Genomic DNA, 19,115 nt, shown 5'->3' with positions numbered 1-19,115 from the left:
ATATACAAAATACGAACAATAGTCCCGCATAGGCCGTAAAAGACCTGTGCGTGGGACGAGCTCTATTAATTAATATCGGCTTACTTGATAGATAAATGTAGGCTAGATCGTATTTATATTCGTAATGTCTCAAAACTTGTATCAACCATATTCTTTCTATTTAGTTATCAACCATATTCTTTCTATTTAGTTGTGTTAAACATTTCGTTAATACTTCAGTTGAACTTCAGTTGATAGTTCGTGTACTTCAGTTGAAGTCTAAAAAAGTCTTTTCATTTCAGAACTGTGTCGGTTATGCATGTTAAGCTATCAAAATAAATCGAACTCTTGGAGAGGTCAAGAATGAAGAATATTCTGCTTACATAAACAATTTTAAGGATATTGTATCTATATGGTATATTGTGTCCAAACCCGTTTCATTTATCAACAATTTCAAATTACTGTACACGCACGGTTTTTCTGTCATTGCAACGGTTCTGTGAAGCAAATTTTCTGAACTAGTGAAGTATCAACTGTGTAGGTTCACGAGAAGCACTGTACCACCATTTTGATTTGTACAAAACTATTTGTGATGTCTTGTGTAACAAATTTTACCAGAATGCCAAAAATGTTTCATGTTATTTTGTTGTAGACCTTTACGAAATAAGCGTAATGTGACAGTCGTAGCACACGTCAGCTGTGACACACTTCACCTTTCGTACTCTGTGTCGCTGTGTACCTTGGCGGGAAATGTCGCCTTGGCAACGCCGCAAGGTCACGTGATCGCGTGCGCGCCAACGCGGCAAGTGAAATATGTCGTCCGCCCGTGACATTGGCAGGGCCAATTTTTTACCCGACACGCAAAATCTAAATTTCCTCCTTTGGCGACAAACTGAAAAAAATACTGGTCCTTAAAATTGATATTTCAGTTAATGAGTTAATTGTGGAACACATTTTAGTAATTTCTCAGCGCTTTTAGTAGATCTACTGTAGCTGTTTGACACGTTCATTTGTAGACATAGTGATTTGTATAAACGATAATTGACGATAAACCCATATATACGGATTAGTATGCTCCACACGTTCTCCTCCATCCGCTGATTCGCTGAATAGGAATTAGCATGTCAAATGATTATAAACATATACTGTATTTGTGGAAGATTAGACTGATGTTCCAAAAATGTCGCCTGTGGAATGGTAAATAAAGTTCATGGAGTTGTTATTGAGAAGTATGACAGGCATTTTGTATAAACCATTGTTGTAAGAAACTACCGTCTTCCTATACTCATGATAGGATTGTATAGAATGCATAGCGGGTGTCTAATATTCAACCAAAACATCAGTCATTATTATAACACGACAGATAAGGAAATTTGTGATAACATGCACGATAGGGTGTAAAATATACGGAACTCCTAATATTTATCCAAAATATCAGTCATCGCGCCCTGACTTGCCCACATAAACTAAAATCTTCTATAATAAACTAGTTGTCTACAGCAATCTCTCCTCAATGTTTTGGACCAACCCAAGTCCTTCAGTCGGGAACTCAACGAAGTTCCCTTTTCTCGAGTACATATTTCATTTTCGCTTTCAAGTGCAGTCGTACTGCACTAACTACTCGCCGAGTGTTCATGTATAACTGAGATGAAATAAGAGAATCGCCGTCGGAAGGGAGGACCCCCCTGTGGGAGTTAACCCCCCCCCCACAACCCCCTTTTTTGCAACCCCAGTTCCGCAATTACGTCCGTTTTCACCCTGCTGCCTCACTGGAGTACACTATTGATAAATTAGGAAGCGATCGTGATACAAGTAATTACAGGTATATCGGTGTTTCACTCCAAGTTTCGAAATTAACTTTGTATAATTGTCGATTTATTTATGGATTGTGTGCTTCTAGCTAATCTAATTGCGATTATAGTAGATAGGTTATGGTTATGGAACAAGTGATTTCACAACTTTGTGATTATCATATCGCACTCCTCAGTCAGTAGGATATTGATAAGAATTGTTTAATTTGATAGTGAAATAATAGTTGTTACTTTGTGACGATTAGATTAGAGGTTTTGCAAGATAAAGGTTTATTTATCAAGGAGTTTTAACAATATTTATCTTTAGATAAATTACTATCAGGGTTTTCTCCTAGGCGTCCCACAGAATATGTGTACATTGAATTGTTATCGAAAAAAATTTAAGTCCCTTACAGATATGTCAGATTTACACAATTATTTAACACATCTTATGATAAATGAATATCATAGGCTTATATTTAACCTTAAATCCCCTAGCAAATATATACATTTATTATACACATTTACCGACGGTTATGTTAGTTAAAGGTACAGTATCGTCAGTACTGTATCTTCAAAGGCAATAATGTACACAATATTTTTTCGCAGATGGGAAGATTGTTTTAATCTTATCGCATTGCATGCATTATTTGCCAGCTATAGTGGTAGGTTGTATCAAGGGTCCAAGGTGATAGTCATCAAGCGATTTCGTACTTTGTCATTGTCGAATAATTAACAACTTTTGAGTGAAACCAGCCCCCACCTCGTTGTCTCCACGCGGCAGACATATCCTGAAGACATTGTATAAGTTTTAACAATATCCCCTCAAGTGATATTCTAATTTGTGATATTATCTCTGTAGAATACAATCAGTATTTTTACCAAAAGCCAAATAAAAACAGTCTCGCCAAAAAAATCTGCTGTAAACACGAATACGAATGTGTCACTACTCCCATGTTCTGGGATCAGACCAACTATAAAATATTGCAAGTTTTGCCCTTTTTTAACTTCCGCAAAGCGGGTCACGCCGTGCTCTGGGCTGGAGCCGCCGTGTACAGTCCTCCAAACCGGTCCCCTGTTGGAACTAATCCTTTCTAAACCGGTTCCCCTTCTCTGTCCCCACGCCCCCACTCTGCCCCCCCCCCCTCCAGTGATAACCGGTTCACAGGACTACAGGAGATCAGGAGATGTTCACTTGTTAATGTTCTGTAGCATGTCGGCGCGGCGGGAGTCGCGGGTGTTGTTTCTTGGCAAAGTATTTGAAGAATGAAGGTGATGCTCGAAATGTTGTCCACACATTACGGTCTGAGAAGAATAAAAGCCACATGAAATACTCTGTGTGTTTAGGCTGTACATAGAACATAGAACCCCATCTCTTGACATCTCAAAAATAAATAAAGAGTAAATCGAATTTATTCAGATTCTCTCTTGATAATATACTCAACCAGACGTTCCTTTTCGTGTCCATTCAAACTATCTGTTGCTCAATTAGACAACTGTTATTCCCAAAACTATACCTAAATATCTTTAAATTTTGATTACACTCGATGAATTTCAATAAAGATAGAACATAAACAACCGTATATCATAGTAAAATAAAATTTAGTTCCCTAATTGCCAATTAATAACATCATTTGATGTTATTGATTTGAAATGAACTTATGGGTTGAAGTCTAGGCCTTTTATTTAATAATTATGATCACATGTAGTACCATATTTAAACCATAACTAGTGTCCCTGTTGCTCGAATTCGAGCAATTGCTAAGTATTACAGGTGTTATTTTTAAACTAATAACAGTCATTATTTCTGATGAATTAAAAAGATTCGACTCAAAGATTATGGAAATACTCACAATGTACATAACAGATTATATCATTTAATCAAGGCTCTCTTGATTTTTTCCATTGTAATATTTGCGCCAACCCAAATTAAAATTTTGTAAATATCTCAATTCAACCAAGTTAGTAAATGTTTGTATCAAACTTATTGACTGTTTACAATTAACATGTTTTCTTCTTCTCACTTTTCATTTCTGTCAACAGCTGGAGTTTCATAACAATTTTTGTTTCCCATGTTAATCTTATGGAGAAATACGAAACTTTAAAAGGTCCCAGGGCCTAACTCTCTAATTATTTCCATAAAAAGAAAGTTTCCTGCACAACTTCACGTCACGCTCTTTCCAATGACACCAAAAACATGTCAATCGGTTCAGTAGTTTCAGAGGAGTAATTGTCACAAAAAACCTGCTTGCGTATTAAACTAGGAGTACGCTCCGAAGTCGCGTATGAGAATGAACGAAGACAATTCCATGTAGGTGCCCCTTAACCCTGCCTCTGCGGCCCGCCGCAAGTTCGTGCGGCGACAGTGGCAGTGATGACCAGCGTTGCCAACACAATTTGCTCATTTTACCCGCAAAATCCGGTGGTAATCCCCGGAATTAGCCGGAATCAAGTCTTGATTACCCACCAAATCCCCTGAATTCAAATTTTAAAGATTTCGGCAAACTTTTTGGTAAAAACCTCGTTCTAACCACGTTGTTACGGTTCATTGAGAGAATTATTAATATTTATACCATTCTTTCTTATATTCAGCAAACCGTTCATCATTCATTTCAAGTTTTTTTAAGGCTACCTTTTTAACTGAAGTCAAATGAAATGTAATGAAATATCTATTTATGTAGGTAACTATTTATGCAAATATTTTTATCTTTCTGAAAGAGAGGTACCGGAACTCCATTCCACTGCATTCTCCCCAAATCGAGCACTGAATAACAGTAAGACTCTATCCCCTATATCAACCATAAAAGTTAAAAAAAAAAACACATTTAAAAGATTTTAAACCTTATGTGATGGCCCCTGGCCCTATCATAAATTGAAGAAATAATGTTAATTATAAAAGCTAGAGCAAGTAATGCAAGAGTACCCTAGGTCTATCGCGAATGGCAATTTGAGTACTGTGGTTAATTCGGAATTCTTATGAATAATATTCAATAGTTTGATGCCATAAAATGGTGTTAGTAACCCTTATGGGAAAGTGGACTGGTCCCAGATCTGGATTCTATATCTGGCCAGATCTGGGATGACATATCTGGACATATTCCAGATCTGGCACCCATATCTAACCAGATATGGAATTAGTTCAGATCTGGCATCACAGATCTGATCGTATCTGGCATCCAGATCTGACCAGATATGGAATATGAAATTGGTAAAATTTGTGTTTTAAGAGACAAACTAACATTTTATGTTATCCACACTTTATTCTCATAAAATCCAAGCCTAAAAAAGATAGTAACCATTGACAGAGAAAATGAAAAAAACTTTAACTAAATTAACGCATGAGTAAAAAAAATAGTTTTAATTTGTTTGGTTTGTAGAGTGTTGTTTATTGTAGGCCTTTCACAATCAATGTTGTTTTTGTGTCATATGGTTGCCAACCATTTGTTTTAGCATAAGTAAAGGACCATTAAAAAAAGTATTAAAGTACTTAAGTTAGCCTACGATAACATTGTGTGTAGGCCTAACTTATCTATGGCTTACTTTTTTTATTATATTAATTAACTGGTGAACCCCTCTTGACATTTTCTTTAAAATATTCCAATTTTTTTACTTCATTGATAGATAGGCCTATGAGATCAATAAATGATTAAATCTGTAGGAACTGTTGTAGTCAGTCGAATTTCGTTTGGTAAAAGTTTTACCGAGCAAGACAATTTTTGGGAAATGTTCTTACAATTACGAGACCTAGATTCTCGTATTCGTAATGGCTTTCGTTACATTACGTGATTAGAAGTGGTCGTGGTATAGTGGCTAAGTGATCGGAGTTCAATGCTAGAGTCCCTGGTTCAAATCCCGGTCGGGCAAGTTCAAAACTTCTACTAACAGTTTTTTTCTCTTTTTAATTTTTATTGAATTTTTAATGCATAGTTCATTAGGTTTTAATGTTAAAACATCTTATATTCTTTTTTATTTTATAAAAATCATTTTCTTTATAAGTAATCTGTAACTCCTTCTTAAGGGAAGATGCAAAACAATGTTACTATTTAAAATGCATAACAATGTTATTATTTAAGTATTTTAACCTGTAGGACCATGTTACCAGAAGAATAGAAGCCTGTATATAGAAACAAATCAAGTACTGTAGGCCTACCTATGGAAATTGAATTTAAGGTAAAAATAACAAGATAAATATTTCAATTTGTTTTATTTGCAAGCATTTTTTATCTTGTTATTTCATTGTGTTTCAACCACTATTTCAATTGTGCAAAGACAGTCTGGAGGTAGCATAAATTAATGAGCCGGTTCGTTATAACCTAAACTTTACCTTCCTAATCGAACCTAACTTCAAAACACTTAATACAGTCACAAATTAACATAAAACCCAACCTACCTTCCCCACATGCCTAACTAAGAGCTGATTATTTAGTTTCAAAACAATTTGATTTAATTCCGCATTGAGTCAAGTATAAACAGCTGTTTGCTTTGTTCACACAGTCCTCAGCCCACATTCGGACCCGTCCAGACCACGCCATATTACCATCCGAACCGCGAAATGAACCTTAGATTCGTAATTTTAGCCTTCGTTTTACATCCACTTAGGAATCTTTCCGACAAAAACGGATTGCATTTTTGGAATCAGCGTGAAAAATACTGTAAGGAAACATCTAAAAATTACATCATTTCTCAATGTAGACATACTAAATAATTGCCAAATATTTTATCGGATGAGTAAGTTAAATTCATTTAATCTTAACAATGCATATCAATATTTATCCGATTCAATTTTTCGATTAAAAAAAATCTTTTTTTCCAATGTATGTCGCTAAACATCAAATTGATTTAAGTTAGGCCTATTAAAAAGAAAGGGTATAGTTTCATATCTTTGGCACAAACAACCGAATGAGTAATATTAATTATTCGATTGTTTAGTTCGATATATCGATCGATATTTCTCATTCGGTTGTTTGTGCCAACAGATATGGAAGTGTACCCAAAAGAAACAAAACAAATAGGCCTAGGCCTACCTAATAACAAAACAAAACAATCAAGGATAAAACAATAAAATGCTTCTTTAATGTTTGGTTACCTCGGTAGGTGTACCTATGGCTCTGGGAAGTGGGATTTTTTAAACGTTATTTTTTTTATTTATAACTTATCATAGCCTATGGTAAATGTATGATGAACTTAAATTCAATAGGCCTAGGCCTACGATATTAAGTTAAGTTAAAATCAAACCGATAAGTAGTTATTCATCTGATAAAATAATTAAGTTATTGTTGGTTCTCTGCGGAACTGTAACTTACCCAGTAGGTAACATAGGTAAGGAAAATAGCCTACATTTTTATAAACTCATGAAAAAGATCAAAGTTAACTTACCGTAGCCTAACTTATGTATTTAAAAATTTATCTCTTTAACAAATCATACACAAAAGATTCATGTTGATTTTTAGAAATGTTACCTTTGTTATTAGGCCTATTATAAACTAAAAAGTAGGCTACACAGTGTAAAGAGTCTCCTTAAAAAAAGGTCTTAGGCATAAATTGTTCAATATTGAAATAGGCCTTGGCCTACATGATAAATAGGTACGGTAAGTTGTATCGCCTAAAAGTGAACCGATTACGATAAGTTATCGCATATAGGGTTTAAGTTAAAGAAAAATATTTCATCTGATAAATTATCGTAGGCTAGGTTCTCTGCGAAACTGTTCCCCTGAAGATGGGTAACTTAATCTAAGTAGGTAGGCCTACTATAAGGACACAGATATATAGTAGCTAAAAGGAAGTTATAGGATACATTACTTTTTTAGGTCTATTTAGGTAAGTTAGGGTTATATTAAGGCCTACCTTTCTTAGTTTAAACTTTCTACCGTAGGCCTACATTCTTTGACGGTGAAAAACACATTAAACACAGATTGTTGTATGAACAAATAAACATAGTACTGTGACATCATTAGACACAGATTTTTAACAAAACACTTGACAGGCCATACCTAGGCTAGGCAACACGGCCGTCTAGGCAATTAATGTAACAGACACACTTTACACAAAACAACGTTACATGACACAGCACTTCCTCGCTTCACCGCCTTCCTTCAAAAGTTTATACTGTTTAGGCTATATTTTGAAGTTAAGATTATCTACCTCAGCATTCTGATTGTCTGTCTCACCATTCTTCCACTGCCTTGGTACAATCGATGCAGACCTGTGAGCCCAATTTCATGTCTGCTCGTACCGTCGTCTTGATCTTCACTTCTTGGTTATCTGCGTAGTCCTTTTGTTATGGGCCCTTAGCAGCATTATTTTATGAGGGCTAAGTTAGCTCTTTGAAGCAGTAGGTTCCCACTTATTGACCTACAGTATTTAGTGTTCAATACTTGATGAAGGGTCCATAAGCTCAGTTTACACATAGTCGACTGAGAGTTCAATATTAAACTCACTAAAATTTGTCACTTATTCAGACCAAAGTCGGGAAAGCTCCTTCCTATTGCCTATTCTTGTGTCCATTGGCTGAGTTTCATCCACTCTTCATCAGAACTGAGTCTACTTGTTTTAGGTTAACCTTAACTTAATGAATGAGGTTTGAGTTGAATCTAAAATGCAGTTTGATTGCATTACTTACCTACGAAATTTAAATGGATAGGATTTTATTCACAAACTTTTGAAACCTACTTAGGTTGCCGTCTTATTATCAATTAGCAGAATGCACTAAACCTTGAGGAGTATGTTCTAAGACTAAACTTAACTTAAGGCAGCATTTCTGATTCTGTCTTAGTTAGCGAGTGAACTGCAGACGACCGATGAAAAAAAAGATATATTAAATGAAAAAACCCTTATTTGATAAAAAAAAGTCTTTATACAGTAATATGAAAGTACAGTAACTTATCTAAATATTTTGGGTCAACATTTGAATGACTGACTGAATAGATAAAGCCACCGACGCGAGAACTGAAATTTAATTTAGAACAACCAGAACGAAAATAACTAAAACCATTGATTATTAGATAGTGAAATCTTATCTAATATTAATTAGTCAAAGATAACACTAAACCACTTAACTTTTAGCAAGTTAGGAAACAATAAGTTAGTAGACTTTCACCCACGGCATCGTTTACCGTCGCGTCGTACTTATTATATAGCACAGCCTACTGAAGAAACGTAGCTTGTAGAATAAACATGTAAATATTTATTTTTCAATCAATTGCGATACATTTTAGTAGATAATTTGTTAACTCCTGTCAGTATTTTCGTAAATACATTATTATCCTAGAAATTGTAGAGTTATAATGTGAATACGGTTTTACTGTTACTCTATGGATGAAAGAGTAGTCGTTCTCTTTGTCTCAAGTACACGACAAAATTGTAGGTCGTAAAATGTAAACAAATGAAAAGAAGAAGAAGGTAGCTCATAATGTTAATCTTATGGGACAAAATTAAAAATGTTTTTTTAAGATTTTATAATAATTACGGAACAAATATTTTTCAACAACTAATGGTCGCAAGATAAAGTGGTATAGAATCTTTGTGCAACACATCAAGTTTATAACTTTAGGCATTCTCGAGATTTCGATCAACATAAAGATGCATTTCACCCCAGTATGAGAATTCACTTCGTTCATTCAATAAGTATAGATAGATGCTCAATCGTTTCTGCAAAAGTTGGATGTATGGTGATAACTTTAGTAATTACCTGAACAGAGAGAAGACAAGTTACACATTATATTTTATCTGAAACATTCAAACACTCGTGAAGCTTTGTCACTATGTTGTTCGTCGATGACTCATGATACCCCTGGTAACTCAACACAGCCCTAGCTAATAGTCTACCTGTTCCTGCGTAGTGCTTTCACAAGGAAAAGGTAGTTCTAGGAACAAACGAGGAAGTAAACAGAAAGTTCCACGAACCCTCTGAGAACCTCTCTCATTGGGAAAGAACCGAAAGGCCAAAACCATAAACTGGCCGAAAATAATTTAAGAGACAAAAACAACCAACTGTCGCTGGTTACTGCTTCCTTCTGGGAAGTGCGAGGTTTCTGGCTTTGAAGTGACCGAAATGTTGAAGATCTTATTGTATATGTTGTGGGGGTTGTCTGTTCAAACTTTGGTTAAGTGGCACACCTTCTTAATGACAGAACAAGTAGGCAGTAAATACCTCAATAACCAGTGCGTTCCTGAAAACGTGCATATTTATCTACGAGGAACTTCTAAATCCTTCATAGAACGTATAATTTCCAAGTTCTTATTTGTTAGGACGGTAATAATTGAAGAGCATTGAGTAGACAGTACCAAAGCCAAAACAAAGCAGTTTTGACTGATGTCGAACCTATAACTGATTATAATTTATTTATACTAGAAGTATTGCTAAGAATCACGTTTAATATTATCGATATTTGCCGTTATTGAATGAGGAACTGTATTAGAACCAATTAGAACCTACTAATTAAAGAGTGTCAAGAGTGATCGGCACAATATGTATCACAATAAATAAGTTTTATCATGCAAATATGATTTGCCATGTTCTGGGGTTTTAAAGGGCAATCACATATTGCATCACAGTGACAGAATACCAAGTGTCACACATCAGGTATTCCATATTATTACAGTATGTACATTGGACATTCTGAACATACTTATACCTGTTATCTTTAATAAATTGTCTGATAAACCTTTCGTAGCGGTACATACTGACCTTGTCATATTGTAAAATGATTTTAAACTACCACAATGGTAGTAGTCGAATTATTCGGTTCAACAATAGCACACCACGCTATGTTTTGAAATAATAATTATCCAAATTTAAAGTAGAATATAATATGTAGAATATGTATAAAATTACTCAAAGCATTTTACGTATTCTTAATGTTAAATGAGGAAAACACGAACCAAAAATTGCCTAGAGTAAATAATAATAAGTTTCTGCCGGTTAATTAAATACCCCCGCCGCAGCAAACCTGCAGACTAAACGAATTTCCATTTGACTGATTGGATTTACACTGAAATGTCTACTTAAAAATATAACATTAGTTCCCTTTTTAAATAGAATTAGTTTAAGGTACTTAGGTTTGCTGCATCAGGGAGGGTAAAACTGTGTTTTTTTTTTGTAAAATGTTAATAGTAAGAAATAAAAACATTTTCAAAATTTGATCAAAATATGTTCATAAACAAGCAAACTACAACAGTTTACTTATTCTCCATAAGAATAACATGGGAATTTTAAATTTACAATTTTTTTGAATTTTCTCCGTAACCATTAGGTGCATAATAACGCTCCAATATACTAAATTATTTGTTTTTTTAAGCTCTACAAAGTGGTTTGGAAAGAAATTGCTAAATTTTATGATTTTGGGTCTAAAATGGGTAAAACCTATTTTTACCCCATAAAACCCCCCGTAAACCCCCGTTCACATGGGCCGATCAAGCTGGATCGCGAACTCGTTAGAATAAACGTAGGTTTACACGTTTGTACCAAATTTCATCAAAATCGGATCATTTTTGCTCGAGTTATCGTGCTAACGGAGACATATATATATATATATATATATATATATACACGGCCGCACCCGGGAAGCCAGTCACATAAAATATACACTGGAAGTCAGTCAGTTGCACCCCCCAATATATTTCAAGACTATGATATATATATAATATATGTTGGTAAATATCTTAAGCCTAGACATATCTGAACGTATATATCTCTTTTTTTCTTAAAAATAATAAAATATAATTACGTAAAAAATGCTATGCTAATGCAGTCACCACCGCATTTGCATGGGAAAGCCAGTCACGTAAAATTTGTGCTGCTAAGCCAGTCACTATATATTTTACCGCATACCACTGGAATCCAGTCACTGAAAATCCACCCGGGTATCCCGTCACTTCAGTCACTTTCACTCCTGCCCTTCTACTTTGTGATATTTATTTGTTCTACAAGCTTGAAAATCCGCACCTCAAACAAATGGATTATGCTTAAGCATTGAGCACTCTCATAACCCATCTTTCGCACTTCATTTTAATTAGTTGTCTTCCAGATTACTTAACAATTACTATTCTACAGATTAAATACCTAAATGTCAATGTAATCTTTGGTCGTCTTAATAGTCGTCCTGGCAACTGTGGATACAAATATGTACCGTACTAATTCGCAAGCGTAAGGTGGGAAGTTATTGCTTTATAGTCGCACAAGCGGCCATTTTGGATGATTTCAAAAAGCTGCAAAATTTATCGTCCAAAAATATTTTTCAAACACCAAAGTGTTTATAATTTAAATAGCTAGTATACTGTGGGATTAGAAATGTTCTTTGTAGTTTTGAATTATTCTCCAAGGGAGTCCATAAAATAAGTTAACGGTCACGGTCATCTTGGAAAAAGGCCAACTAATACGAAAACAATATCCTGTGTTGCGCGGGCCGTAGCACACAAATAGTTTTCCCGCCTCAAACAATCAAAGGCGTGTGGAACAAGGCAAAATTCTTGTCTCTTTTGTGGCGAGAGGTAGGGGCGAGCCTAACGGGTTCCATTGATGGGCTACTCGGCTACTGACCGACCTGGGGTAGCGACTAGCGAGCCAGTGGATGGTTAAAGGTTCGGCCGGTTATTTCCATCTTATTGCTGGTTCTCGAGCTTTTGAGCTCGTTGTACAGTGAAATATTACTTCCCTATTTTATATAGCCACAATCAAAGCGATTTTTACAAGAAAGAATGAAGATATAGACTCAGTGATGTGTGGTTACTTAATTAAATCATGTTCTTTGATTGTTTACCCTTTTGTAAGAGCCAATAATCAATCAACTTATATTTCTTTATTTTTCGATTTATTATCTATATCAATTCAAGAGGTAGCCCTGTACCTGGTTAACAAATATACCGATTACATTTAACGTGTTTTCTTTGAGTTACGCCCCATGGGATTCCAAAGTTTCACAATGTTTACATTTTTGAAGAATGTAGATAACAGAATGTTTAACGAAGTCAGCTTTAAATGCTGTCAATAAAGTTCTTTGATTTTGCGGTCCAAAAGGTAGAAACTATTCGAATTGTGAAACTTTTAATTTTTGCTACGAGCCTGTTAATTGGAGATTGTGACTTTCTTAATTTAAGGAAGTAAACGTATTAACATGACGTGTTTGGAGTGGGATTTGAAATATGTGACGTGTATCAAACTTTTTCTCTTCAAAATCCTCTCCGATGTAAAACACAGGTACGGCAGCTAGGTTTATTAGAATTCAAAAGTTTTTTAATTGTCCTCCAATGTTTAGAAATTATTTTTCGATCAAGTTGTTTAATGAATAAATAATTGTTTTGCCAAATTATGTTTCGAAAACAGGAACTAAAAATAGATCAGGAAATAGATATTTTAGTTCAGAAAACAAAGCCAATCAAATAGGCCTACGTACTTTTTAAATAAAAACACCGGTCAGATGGTTTTTAACTTTGCTTTTTATTTACTTCAATAAATTTCTAATAAAAATCACCACAGGTACTAATCTATATAAATAAAATTAGAGTTTTGTCTGTACATTGCTCAGAATCATCAACTTTTAGATTATTTTTACGTTTTAAACATTCAAGAATCCGAAAAAAGTTTCATCTCAATTCCGTTATTATCTCAATCATCAATTATTATCTCAATTCCGTTGTTGTCTATCTTCCGTCTGTCACGGTCCAAAGGCCATTTTACGCGGCCTTCTCCTGAAAACGAGAGTACCTATCAAGATCCTCGAATCATTTTAATGTATTCACTGGATTGGCGAAAGTGTCTTTAGCTATTAAAATATGGCCTCGCTACTTTGTAAAAAAAACTTACGGACGTTTAAAACCCAATTTTGTGCGATTTTTGTCAAGTTTTCTCACAATGTTTATCACATAATCATCATATGAAATAGCGAACAGCTGTTCGGATCAAGATTATTTTTCTCTAGCTGTCACTGATATGTTTACATTGAATATTGTTTACAAATACCGCAATCATTTCAGATCAAGTTTCAAAAGCAAATCCAAACCAAGTTGGATTAAAACCGTTTTTCCTTACATAACGGATTTAATTAATCGCAAGTGCAATAATGTGTAGGGTAACCGTAAATGAAAATAGAGCTTCTTTGTGTATAGAATTTCTATCGAGTTTTGGGTTTATAACCGGGGAAAAGACTTTGACTCAGTGTTCTATATGCCTGGGAAACTTACATTTTTTACATAAGCGTTACCAATAGCTTACATATAAGGTTTCAACTCGTTGACGGCACTTCAATGGTGGTTGTGTAAAGTGTTTAGAGACAACTGCAGTGGGTGATTGTAACAGAGGTTTACGGATTATGCTCAAATCGTATTTCTAATGTGTCTTCTCAACGCTATGTGCTGCTCGCTGGACCATACGTCCAACAGACCAATTATCCATCTCTTGGGTTCGTAGGCTTAAACAATTATTCATAAGTTGGTAGCACATATAACTCAGTGTTCCGTACGGACAGGCCAAGAGCACCTTTGATAGTGAAATTTCCAACCTGAGTGTTTAATGGCGAGGTTGAGGTATAGTATTTTAACTATATATTGTTTGGTTAGTTAGGTAAGGTTAACCTAACCTAACTAACCAAACGATATATGGAATTAAACAATCGAATAATCAATATTACTAATTTAGTTGTTTGTGCCAACAGATATGGAAGTGTACCCCTCATAGATCTATTACGCATTTTTTTTTACTTGAAACTGTCCGATACTGTATTTGTTTGTATATAATAGTTTGGCTAGCATATCTGAAAATATGCAAACCAATAGTTTTTCTTTATTTAGGAAGGTTTCAACTGACCACTAGAGGATCCCCGTGCGTAGAACGGGCACACAGCTAGTAATAAATATTTAATTAATACATCTTATCTTACTAATATTATAAATGTGAAAGTTCGTGTGTTTGTTTGTTTGTTTGAAGTTCAATCACGCATTAACTACTGGCACAGAAGATATACTGTTTTAAATTTAAAAATAATTTGTCATATTGTGCGAATCTTGGTGATTTGAATTTGGTGGTTTGCTTTTTTCTGCTGTTTAGGTGCAGTGGTAGAACATTATTATGGATATGGTAGATGTTTTATACTATATTATACCGTGAATTAAAGAAACGACACGACGAGTGTCGTTGTCAATAATGTCGTCTGATTCTGACTGATGTCAGATGTTACACTGAATCGGTCACAGGGATAATAATTAGTTGTAACCTACCACTAGCTTACCTAACTAAGTTTGAGTGTTGCTATTTGCAGTGTGGGATGATTGCACTGGACAGTTTAGCTATCTATTTCAGAAAAATAAAGTTTAAAATAAATCAAATTCTAGGATCTGTTCTTAAGTTGTGGCCGTTTTGAGATGGATGCTTTCAGAGTTCAGTTTAGCCTAGCCTGAACAACTGGATTAGTAGCTTGACTTAGTGGTTCATCCATGTTTAGTTTATAAACACTAATCAATGCCTAATCTAGATTATAGGTGCCTTATTCTACTCTGTTTTAAAACTTATATACATAGGCATAAGCTTTAATTTTTGTATTAAATACTGGGTGCATCATTAAGGTAACTCCGTTAGGTTGCTTTTTATAAATAAATAATTTCATAAATCACTGATACCCTATATCATCTAAGTGTGCTCAGTACATAATGACACTCTCTCAAAAAAGTACTAATCCTAACCCAAAAAAATATAGATAGGTAGCTTTAGGCCTACAGAGGATGAGTGTTTATATTTATATCACTTATATTTATATGTCTGTGGTTAGGTTTTGGTTATGTTTGCCTTAAGATGGCTATAAGCTTAGGACTAGATATCAAATAAACTTCCAATTAACTTATAGTGCAGCCTAGCCCTAATTTGTCAGTGTCAATGAAATAGTGCAATATCAAGGACAACCAAACTTGGATATACAACCATGTTTATACCTAAGGTTCCTTTTTGGTACTCACCAACAAGGATCAACCGTAATTATTTTCAGTCAGAAAGTGTCCTGATTTTCCAGAAAATTGTAACTTATTACATTTTAAAAATTGAGGGTAAATTAAACGTTTCGGTTCTGGTTTTGGAGCGAGTCCAAGTTCTTGCAGTGACTAATACTTCAAAGGAAGGAAGGTGGGAAGATTTTCATACTACTAATAGCCTTCTTTGAATTCAGCGTGAAAAATACTGGGTAATTTCTATAGTTTCGGCCATTTAGGGGAACCAAAAAAATTTTTAAAAACTCTTCTATCTCATCATTTCAGTAAACTATGATATTATTATTTGAATAGAAGTTAAATGTCAAGAAAAAAAAATACCGCAAATTATTATTTTTGGGATAGCATTACATTGACCAAGGAATACTCTCAAAGTGTAAAGTTTCCCGAACAAAGCTTGGTCCCCAGCTACTTGTCAAACAACGCAATAATGTACGTTATTTCATAAAATTTGTACCTGAGAAATGTACAAATGGAAAATGCATTTCTCGTAAGTGTAAGCAAATCTTAAAATGATAGGATTTGTAATGATACGATCTTAAAACGAGCAATTCAGTATTCTTATTCAAAACACCAAACACCCGTCACTGGATCAAAATATGCCCGCACGGCGCAATCCGGCACGGTGGGAAGCCCCTCTCGTACAATTTAAATTACGTACATAAGCCAAAAATAAAAAAATATGATTTAGAACATTTCACTTTTTGTATACAGAATCCACTGTTTTTAAACTAACCTGACCAAAAAATAAAATAAAGTAGTAGCCGACAAAAAAAGTTCCGTGGAAATTTGCTATGTCACGTTTCATAAAACATTAAAAATAATCGACTTTATTTGAATATTTAAAATGAAAAGTACCGGGGGACCGAGCCGTGGCTCAGTATGTATATTTCGATTGTAAAAGCAATATAAAGGAAACTCGTGTTTTCTTTATAACTAATTTCGGCTTTTATTGTTTAAGTTTCAGTGGAATTTTAATTTACTATGATGTAACTTTAAATGGACAATGCAACACATTAATTTATTTTAATCTTACACATTTCTGTTATTGTAAATAAATCATAGAATTAAAAAAAAATAAAAGTAGTATTTTTTTAAATACGTTCCTAATGAATGAGTTAATATGCGATCACAGGTTAATACAGTAGCAATCAACTACACAGCATTAAAACAGCACAGTGTATGTAAGGGGTGTGATTTATTTCTTGGTACTAAATTAAGTCATTCTTCAAGTACAGCATGGGCATACTCTCTAACGTACTATCATATGATGGATTAGCTGAAGGCAGATAAGTCCGATTCAAGTTTATATTGCTTACTATAAAGATTGTTGTAATACAATTAACTTTAACTAGTGGTCGTCCAGTGGTCGAAAACTCGACCAAAAATATGTAATGTACAGGTTTCGAATGATTTAGGCCTAAAACTTTTTTCCCCGTGTGAGTAACTAAGGACTTCTGGATAGTTTAAATATGATATTTATATGTTTCTTACTCAGGAACAATGCCGTTCCGGGACACTATATAAATGGACGTTAACGTGATTATAAATTTGCATTTTACATAGTCAAAATACAATAGGTATTGCGCAACCGTGATATGTTAAGTCATTAACCTTGGTTTACTAATAAAAACTACACCGTATGCTTACTCAAACAAAACAAAACTTGCTTACTGTACAGCAATAAATCACGTAAAGAACAAAACAAAATGAAAATGTAGACTAGAAGACTACTGATACCGTAGTCATCCTAGGCTACTACTACATGATGTTTCAGAACAGAAGTATGGGGATAAAAATATTAAATAACCCATAAAACACCATAAAATCATAGTACTGTACTTAAGTCTTTCTGGTAATAATAACAATGATAAAAATAAGATAAAAATGATGTAAAACACCTCTTATTATTTCTCTTTGTTCTATTCTTTCTTTGGTTTCTCTCCATCCACAAGTTGTCATGGTTACTAATCACCCAACGACCCAACCACAAAATATTGTAGTGTTGTGACAGCAGACAGAAGCAGACGATTGTCAGTATGTCAGTGTCAGTGCAAGATTGTCAGTCTGTAGGTGCGAGCGTATAGGTTGACCTTGACGATACTGATCGATATTTCTCCGTTTTGCTTCCATCTTATTTTTGTTAAATGAACTGTAATATTTCAATAATTGGGAACCTACTGCACATAAAAATTACCGTAAATAGTTAAATATATCGTTCATATCGAAATATAAGACTGAAAAACACAGTTAGTTAATAAAACATTTTCTTGGGATTTGTGAGGTTATATAATATATAGGCATCATGATGATGCGACTCCAGTTAAGCGAGGTTCTACTGTATTTGCAAGTTAAAGTTACAAATAGAAAACCCATTATATGGTTTGTATTCAATGACCGATGTATTATACAAAATAAATTATAACTTATTTTGATATTAATCAGCAGCATTTATTACAGCTTGCAGCACTTATTGGTATATATAAATATCCCAGTTACTATTAGTAAAAAAAAATAAAACACAAAATTGTGTGGCCATTCAATTTTTATAAACACAGTGTTAAACATTTGACTCTGCAGAATACCGGATGGTAAAGAGTGTTTGGTTTCAAGAAAATAAAATAAAAAATAGTTTAACCTGCTTTACTATTTATTTTGAAAAATAATAGATAGGAAACCATAAGGATAGGTATGGGATTGAACTGAAATAATTGCAGGAAAACTTAAATAGTAAAGTCCACAATCTGTACATTGTTAGAGAGCGAGAGAGAGAGATAGAGAGAGAGATTTGATAAGGAATCTGAAAAGTAAACAAATAATCGTTTCTGGCGTTCGTTATATTGTACCCCCCTCCCCCCCCCCGTATTTGCACTCGTGACCACTTTTTGTTGCTTCCTTATCATTCATCCGTCCCAAAATATAATTCCTGTAATAGTTTGTTTGTAAAATTGCAATTATTATAAAAATATTTTATCGTTCGAGTGTAGTTTCATGGTTATTCTTATCAGATAGAATAATATCGTTATGTAATAGTTACTCCTTCACGTTACGCAATTGCGTAAAAAACAGTTCCAGTATCTCGGACAAGATTCACGTATATTTCTCGAGATAAAGAAAATCCGTATAGTTCCCGGTCCGTGGAAACACTGTAAATACTAGGATAAAAATTATTGTATAAAGGAGAAGTTGACTAAAATTTCAACTGAAGGTAAAAAAAATCAAAATAACTTAAAATATGAGATGATGAACGGGTAGGATCAAGATTCAACCAATTATAATTAATTAATATTTGACGATCCTTATTATATTTATTTGGAGTATGAACATGTTTAAACATTAACACGTAGCTAATCACTATCCCAACACAAATAGTAACAA

The 19,115-nt window shown here is 34.2% G+C and overlaps 1 protein-coding gene across 2 annotated transcripts in view; it reads left to right on the top strand.

The window, feature by feature from the left end:
* Positions 1-19,115, top strand: part of LOC128999474 (protein winged eye-like) — a 131,097-nt gene that overhangs the window by 48,736 nt on the left and 63,246 nt on the right. The gene's annotated exons all lie outside the window — the stretch shown is intronic.

The sequence above is a fragment of the Macrosteles quadrilineatus genome, unplaced genomic scaffold (genome assembly GCF_028750875.1).
Source record: "Macrosteles quadrilineatus isolate MER2022 unplaced genomic scaffold, UCM_ALF_1.0 Scaffold_8__2_contigs__length_117827958, whole genome shotgun sequence".
NCBI classification, from domain to species: Eukaryota; Metazoa; Arthropoda; class Insecta; order Hemiptera; family Cicadellidae; genus Macrosteles; species Macrosteles quadrilineatus.
Note: the sequence above shows the minus strand (reverse complement) of the source record. Positions and strands in the feature narration are given on the sequence as shown.